We start from the raw sequence: 7,606 nt of genomic DNA, 5'->3' as shown, positions 1-7,606 counted from the left end.
ATATTTTAAAGTGTAATTCCATGAGAGCCATACAATACGTTTAACACTAAATACAAATAAATGTGTGCATTTTATGGAAGACCAACACTTTTAAAGTACAATAAGTCTCTGAATTCTTTTTAATAATGTTGTTATGCTGTTGCTAACCAATGATGAATAAAGTACTTCTTACCATTAATGTGACTTCTTGTGCTGCATGGTTTTGCTAATGGCTTTGTAGTCTGGTTGATATGTGGTGAGGTTAAGCTTCATGATGGCGTTGAGACTTCCATCCATTAAACGTGATCATAGGTTCATCTTAATGTTCTTTAGATGTGAGAAAGACTGCTCACATACATACTTAGAGCCAAACATTGTCAGTACAGCAATACTCACACAATGCAATGTGTGGTATATAACGGGAAACGCGTTCCAAGTTTTGACAATCAGCTGGTCTGCGGGTTGAAGTTTTTTTATTTCTCCCCACTTGTGTTTGCTCACCAACTCTGCTTGCTGTCATGCAAGTCTTTCCAAATCTTCATTTGGTGACTTGAACTTATTCACCCACATGTCTGAGGCCTTCAGGTCAGCAACCTGTAGCTCAAAATCTCTGACGGAGACACTGGGGATGTAACTCAGGTCAGCACTGTTTACTGCACACTCGTGTGGATGGGTGATGAACTTAAAAAGATGAGTATACTCACAAAATTCTCCAGAGCGTGCTTTAAATGACTACAAGAGATTAGCTGTGAAGCCCGCTAGCTGCTGGAGATCAAGATGTTGAGCAGGGTCACTTGCTGTGCATGCATCTTTAAACTCTCCCAGTTTTTCGAAGTGTAGTAAAAGACCCGACCCATTTCAATGTTGGCGATGAAGTGTTGTTTTCAAATGCAAACACTGCTTGTTGAAGGGATAAGACTGTATTTCCAACGCCTTGCATTTTCACATTGAGCTGCTTCAGATGTTCAGTCATGTCCACGAGATAATAGAACTTCAGGAGCCACTCGGTGTTAGCTAACTCAGGATGCTCGATGTTTTTCATTTCAAGAAAAGTCCAGATTTCGCTCAGACAAGCCACAAACGGCTGAGCAGCTTTCCTCTTGACAGCCAACACACATTGCTGTGTACAAGCAGACCAGGATAATTATTCCCAACTTAATCCAGCAGTGTTTTAAACTGGTGATCATTTAAAGCTCAGGTAACAATAAAGTTGACCATCCAAATGACCAGCAACATCACCTCACCAAGCTGCTCACCACACATCTGAGCACAAAGTGCCTCCTGATGTAGGATGCAGTGAAAACTTAGGATGGGTCTCTACTCATGTTCATGAAGAAGTGCTACGAATCCTCTGTTTCCCCACCATGCATGGAGCACCATCAGTACACACAGAAATAAGTTTATCCATCGGTAGATTTTTTTCTTTCATGAACTCAGTGAAAGACTTGAATTAATCCTGCCCTCTTGTTTTCTCTTTCATAGGCAAAACAGCAAGACTTTCCTCACGTAGTACGTCACCAATGGCATACCCTGCAATCATGCTGAACTGGGATAAATGGCTTACATCTGTTGACTCATACAAAGCGAGAGAAAAGAATGGTGCTGCATTTATGTCCTTCACTTGTGTTGCCTCAATTTGATTTGTCATCATGATGGGACGATCGTGAACAGTTCTTGCCGACAGAGGCATGTCCTTTATTCATTTGATTATCTTTTCTTTATCCAAAAAGTCGTCAAAAACTTCATTGGCAACATCAAGCATGAATGTTTTGGCATACTCCCCATCTGTGAATGGCTTTCCATTTCTCTCAACTGCTAAAGCACCAGCAAAGCTAGCCGAATTCCAGTCACCTTGTTGGGTCCAAACACAAAGTTGCAGCTGACTAGCTTGCAGTCTGCACAGTAGCTCTTGACATGCTTTCTTCCTGCTGTCCCCCACTGAACATTTTGATGCAAATGTAGTATGGCATGTGTCGAAGTGCCGCTTTATACTTGACCGTTTCATCAATGCAATTTTATCATTGCATATTAGATACACTGCAGAACCTGCTCTCTCCACAAAGGTGAATTCCTGTGTCTATTCCTGCTGAAAAGTCCGATACTCCTCATCTTTTTTTCTTTTAGCCATCTTCTTCGTCAAAAGGGTTTCTGCAATTAGCTAGTTAACTACTTGATTAAAAGGAGGGAAGCTTACTTCCTGACCTCACGACGACCCGTGTACATTACGCATTATCCAATAAAAATTTGGTGCTGTCCTGGAGGACAGCTGATTGGCTCCAGCCACCCGCAACCATGAACATGAGTGGTAGGAAATGAATGGATTGTAATACATGAGAATGTTTTATATTTTTAACATTATTTTTTTTATTAAACATTTATCTGCGAGCCAGATGTAGCCATCAAAAGAGCTACATCTGGCTTGAGAGCCATAGGTTCCTGACCCCTGAACTAAACTCTCCTTAGTGCCCAGGGCTGATGCTTGAACCAATTGAGCCACTGGTTGTAAGAGAGAGAAGGGGGAGAGGGAGGGGAAGAGAAGCAGATGGTTGCTTCTCATGTGTGTCCTGACTGGGGATCAAACCCAGCACGTCTGCGTGCTGGGCTGATGCTCTATCCACTAAGCCAACTGGCCAGGGCCTGTAAACCCTCTATTTGATAAGTAGTTAATATCCAAAATACATAAGAAACCCTTATAACTTAATAGCCAAAACAATACGAACAATCTAATTTAAAAATGGAGCAAGAGACAGGTACACAAAAAGATGCTCAATAGACGGGCATATGAAAGGATGCTCAACATCACGAATCATTACAAAAATGCAAATTTAAGCCACAATGAGCTATTACCTCATACCTGTTAGAATGGCTATTACTGGAAAAGTATTAGTGAGAATGTTGATAAAAGGGATCCCTTGTACACTATTGGTGGGATGTAAATTAGAATAGCCATTACGGAAAATATTATGGAGGGTCCTCCAAAAGTTAAAAACAGAACTACCAGATGGTGCAGCAATCCCATTTCTGGATATATTCAAAACAAAACAAAACAAAACAAAACAAAAAAAAGCAAAAAACAAAATCAGTATCTTGGATACATCTGCACTACCGCATTCATTGCAGTATATATACATGCATACATTAATCAGCCATTAAAAATGAGAAAATCCTGCCATTTGTGACATGGATGAACTTCAATGACATTAGGCTAAATGAAACAAACCAGACAGAGAAAATCGAGTAGTATGTGATTTCACCCATATGTGGAATTAAAAATAAAAGTGAAATTCATAGAGACAGAAAATATAGTGGTGGTTGCCAAGGGTGACATGGGTAGGGGAAATGGAAAATGTTGGTCAAGGGATATCAACTTCCAGTTATAAGATGAGTAAGTTTTGAGGATTAAATATACAGCACGGTGACTACAGCTAATAATCTTGCATTGTATACCTAAAAATTTGCAAAAAGAAATCTTAAATATTTCCTACCAAAAAAAAGTAACTATATGTGGTGATGGATGTAAAATTAATTTGATTGTGGTAATCATTTGTGTGTGTATGTATGTATTTCACATGTATATTTATGTCAAATCATTACCTGTATACTTTAAATATATTTGTCCATGAAACTGGAAAAATATTTTTTTAACATTTCTCAGGAGTACAATCCCTATACACACTAATACACTCATATTGTGGCTCATTGGATGGAACAGTTTCTGAGTTTCGTGTTTGATTTTTGCACTGATGGCTCCTCCCAGCTCTTATTTCCTGTTTCTTTCATACAAACTAGCTACCGTACAGTCTATGTTATATTTCCAGTAGATTAATAAATCTCAAAATCACCTTTTACCACAACTCTACTGTTCTTAAAAGTAGCCCTTCGGTTTAAATTTCATCTCTCCCTTGCAAATGAATTAAGTTCTTTCAGAAAGAGATTAGGAGCTATCAGCTTCCTGACCTGGATCTCCTCCTTCCATCAGGGGCAAAATTTCTGAGCCAGGGCTCTAGAGTAGAAAGTGGCAAAAATCACAAGTTTCGGAGTGACACCCCTGCTCTAGGAGTACTTGCAGGAAAGTTAGAGTGGGGTGGGGGCTTGCAGCAGTCTGTAGTCCTCTCAACTTCTTCCCCTGGCATGGAATCTCTGCCTCACAGGCTGGAGGAAGGGTCATGCATGGGTTTGAGGCAGGATTCTCAATGCACCATACCCAAAGTAGTACCTCCACTCCACAAGTAAGAGTTGAGCAGAAGGAGGAAGCCTCTTCCTCCTAACCATAGTCACCTGAGACTCAGCCTCAGCAGCAGGCAGCTAGAAGCAGGATAAGAAAGGCAGAAATCCTGCTTCTCTTGCATAGAATACTCTCCAGTTGGTAGCTGAGGAATAGAGCAGCGGTTCTCAACCTGTGGGTTGCGACCCCGGCGGGGTTGCCTAAAGCCATCGGAAAATACATAATGCATATCAGGTATTTACATTCCGAATCATAACTGTAGCAAAATTACAGTTATGAAGTAGCCACCAAAATTATTTTTTGGTTTGGGTTCACCGCAACATGAGGAACTGTATTGCGGGGTCACAGCATTAGAAAGGTTGAGAACCACTGGAATAGAGGAAGCCACATGTTCTCAGCTGTAGCAGTCTGGAATTGAATCTATGGCTTACTGAGTTGGGAGTGGGGAGGAAGGGAGACATCTTGGTTCAAATTCCACAGGCTCTAACCTTTCTTACCAAATTTTCATAGGATTTCTTGAATGGTTATTTATTCATTTGCTGTTTGGCTTTATGACTATTTCCAGAGATTTTAAATGATTGTTTTTATATACATATAATTTTTACCAGGTTCAATAGAGAATGAGTCAACAGAACGTGCTATGCTGTCATGCCAGAGCTGATCCATTTCAGTTGCATTTATTTTTATTTATATATGATCCTTCCAAAAATGTTCATCTTTGCTTCCCTCCCAACTTTACACTTTTCTATAGTTAATACACATCTCTCCATTGAAACAGTGACTGCCCATTTTATATCAGTCCTCCCAAAATTTCAAACTCTTAATTTCTAAAAAATTCATAAATTAGGCTTTTGTTGTGTTAATATCTAGAGTAAACACTCAAGACTTTGATATTATAGTTTTTATCTAAAATTGGAGAAAAGAACATCTTTCTCCACTACTGTCCTCTTCCATCATTTTGTCTGTGGGTTAGTTCAGGTTCCGGAGGAAAGGTTAGGAATGGCAAAGTTGGAAAGAGAAAAAACTACTTTAATCTGAAGTCCACACAGACTGGACTCAGGCAAAGGCATTAGTGGGACTGCCTGTTGCTATGGGGTTGATTGGTTATGAAGTAGTCACCTTTTGCTGAAGCCTGGCTGGCTGCCGTGAAAACAACGGTCAGTAAATGACTAACTAGGCTTAGCAAGACTAATTCCGACACAGGAAGCCACACAATGATGAGAGAGAGACATGGGGTGCCCAAAAGAAGTTAATAGGGTGTACTCTTAAATTCTTCCAGGTCTTGGCTTGCAAAGTCTGCCAAGACCTCTGGAAATCTTTCATGAGTGCTAGTAGGAACCTTTCAGCCAAAGGGCTTTAAGAGATAGTTCTTAAAAATTTAGATGCTTAGGCCTGACCAGGCAGTGGCACAGTGGATAGAGCGTCAGACTGGGATGCAGAGGACCCAGGTTCAAATCCCACCAGCTTGAACCCAAGGTCGCTGGCTCCAGCAAGGGGTTTCTCGGTCTGCGGAAGGCCTGCGGTCAAGGCACATATGAGAAAGCAATCAATGAACAACTAAGGTGTTGCAACACGCAATGAAAAACTAATGATTGATGCTTCTCATCTCTCTTCGTTCCTGTCTATCCCTCTCTCTGACTCACTCTCTGTCTCTGTAAAAAAAATTAAAATAAAATAAAATAAAATTTAGATGCTTAGGTTAGCAATGCCTGTAAAGTTTTTACTTCAAGTTGGAATTGTGCCTTGAAAATATGTCTGCAGAAAGTGTTCTCTGTGAATCTTATTTGTGAATAATAGTTGTATGCTAGTTGTTCTCCTTTTGTCTCCCCAAGATTCACTCTACCCATCCTTCTATGTCTGGCTCTTTGTCCTCTGAAGCTGATCCATGCAGATTCATTGCCATCCTCCAGCACCTTGCCAACTAGGGTCCAGTTGGGTTTGGCCAAGAGAAAATATCAATGTGAAACTGGAGGGAGTGAGAAGAAAAAGACTGGGGTGTTTCTTCACTGCTCCCTCCTTGCTATGCCAGTACCACTGCCTCACTGGCAGTAGCTGCGCTAGGATTCTCTCTGGGCCCCTCTTCCAAGGTTCCTGTCCTGGTGCAGCTCTTCCAAGAACTTCTTGCTTTGCTGCTTCTGTGTGCTTCATCATCTCATCTGTTCACCATAACCATGCCCAAATCTTTCTAAGTAGTCTCTTCATATGATTTTTTTTAGACTCAGCTCTGTTCCCTTCTGTGTCCCTAACAATTATATTTTAATACCCAAATGTGTCATTATTTCTAAGCCTCATCATAACCCTGCAAGGCGTTATTAACATTATTAACCCATTTACAGATAAGGACATATGACTCAAATGAGTAACATACCCAAAGTCACACGTCTAGTGAGTCACAGAGTTGGGATTAAAATTCTTGTCCTTCAAACAAAAGCCATTTTGCCTGATGCTAACATTGTCTTCAGTATTTTAGCAGACATCCTTGGCTGCAACTCATACCATTTCTAATCCTCTATCCTATCTGTTTACACTTTAAAGGCTAGTTTTCCCAGACATCTTCACAGGTATCAGTGACCTGGTGACCCAGGTCTGGCTGATGAAAAGTATTTCCTTCACTGATAAAATAAAAGAACTATTTTTCTTTGCCTCATCCCTTTCTTCATTAGAACAATGATATGATACCTGGAATTATAGCAGTCATCTTGTAACCATGAGCCAGTATAAGTATGTCCTAAATATTTAACAATACTATATACCTATACTAAAAATTATATCATTTTATACATAATAGATTTGTATGCATATATTCAATAAAGAGCTGTTAGACTCAAACAGTGAGTTCTTCACAGCTTTAAACCTCTGAGTTTTGTTCTTGTTTTATCACATATTAAATGAATAAAAATAATATTTCTAAAATATGCACATGGCACAAAGTAAAACAATACACTGACCACCTAGGTAACTATGGTCCTGCCTAAAACAATACACTGGCCACCTAGGTAACTATGGCCCAGCCTAAAAAAAAAACGTCAGCCTGACCTGTGGTAGCGCAGTGGGATAAAGTGTCGACCTGGGATGCTGAGGTTGCCTGTTGGATACCCTGGGCTTGCCTGGTCAAGGCACATATGGGAGTTGATGCTTCCTGCTCCTCCCCTTCCCCCCCCCTCTCTCTCCTCTCTGAAATTTGAATAAATAAAATCTTATAAAAAATTAAAAAAAAAGAATGTCAGAGACAACCTTGAGTCTAGATTTTATGTTTATTTATATTTGCCATTTTAACAATTTCCTTGCTTTCCTTTGTTCATCTTTATCCCCTTTGAAAGGCTAGGAATTGAAATAAAAACTATACCTTTTTTATTCCTGTTGTTACACTTTACTTCCAACACCGTTTACTTTTTAAAATAC

This window comes from Saccopteryx bilineata, chromosome 5 (genome assembly GCF_036850765.1).
Source record: "Saccopteryx bilineata isolate mSacBil1 chromosome 5, mSacBil1_pri_phased_curated, whole genome shotgun sequence".
NCBI classification, from domain to species: Eukaryota; Metazoa; Chordata; class Mammalia; order Chiroptera; family Emballonuridae; genus Saccopteryx; species Saccopteryx bilineata.
The sequence above is the reverse complement of the archived record's forward strand: the minus strand, read 5'-3'. Positions refer to the sequence as shown.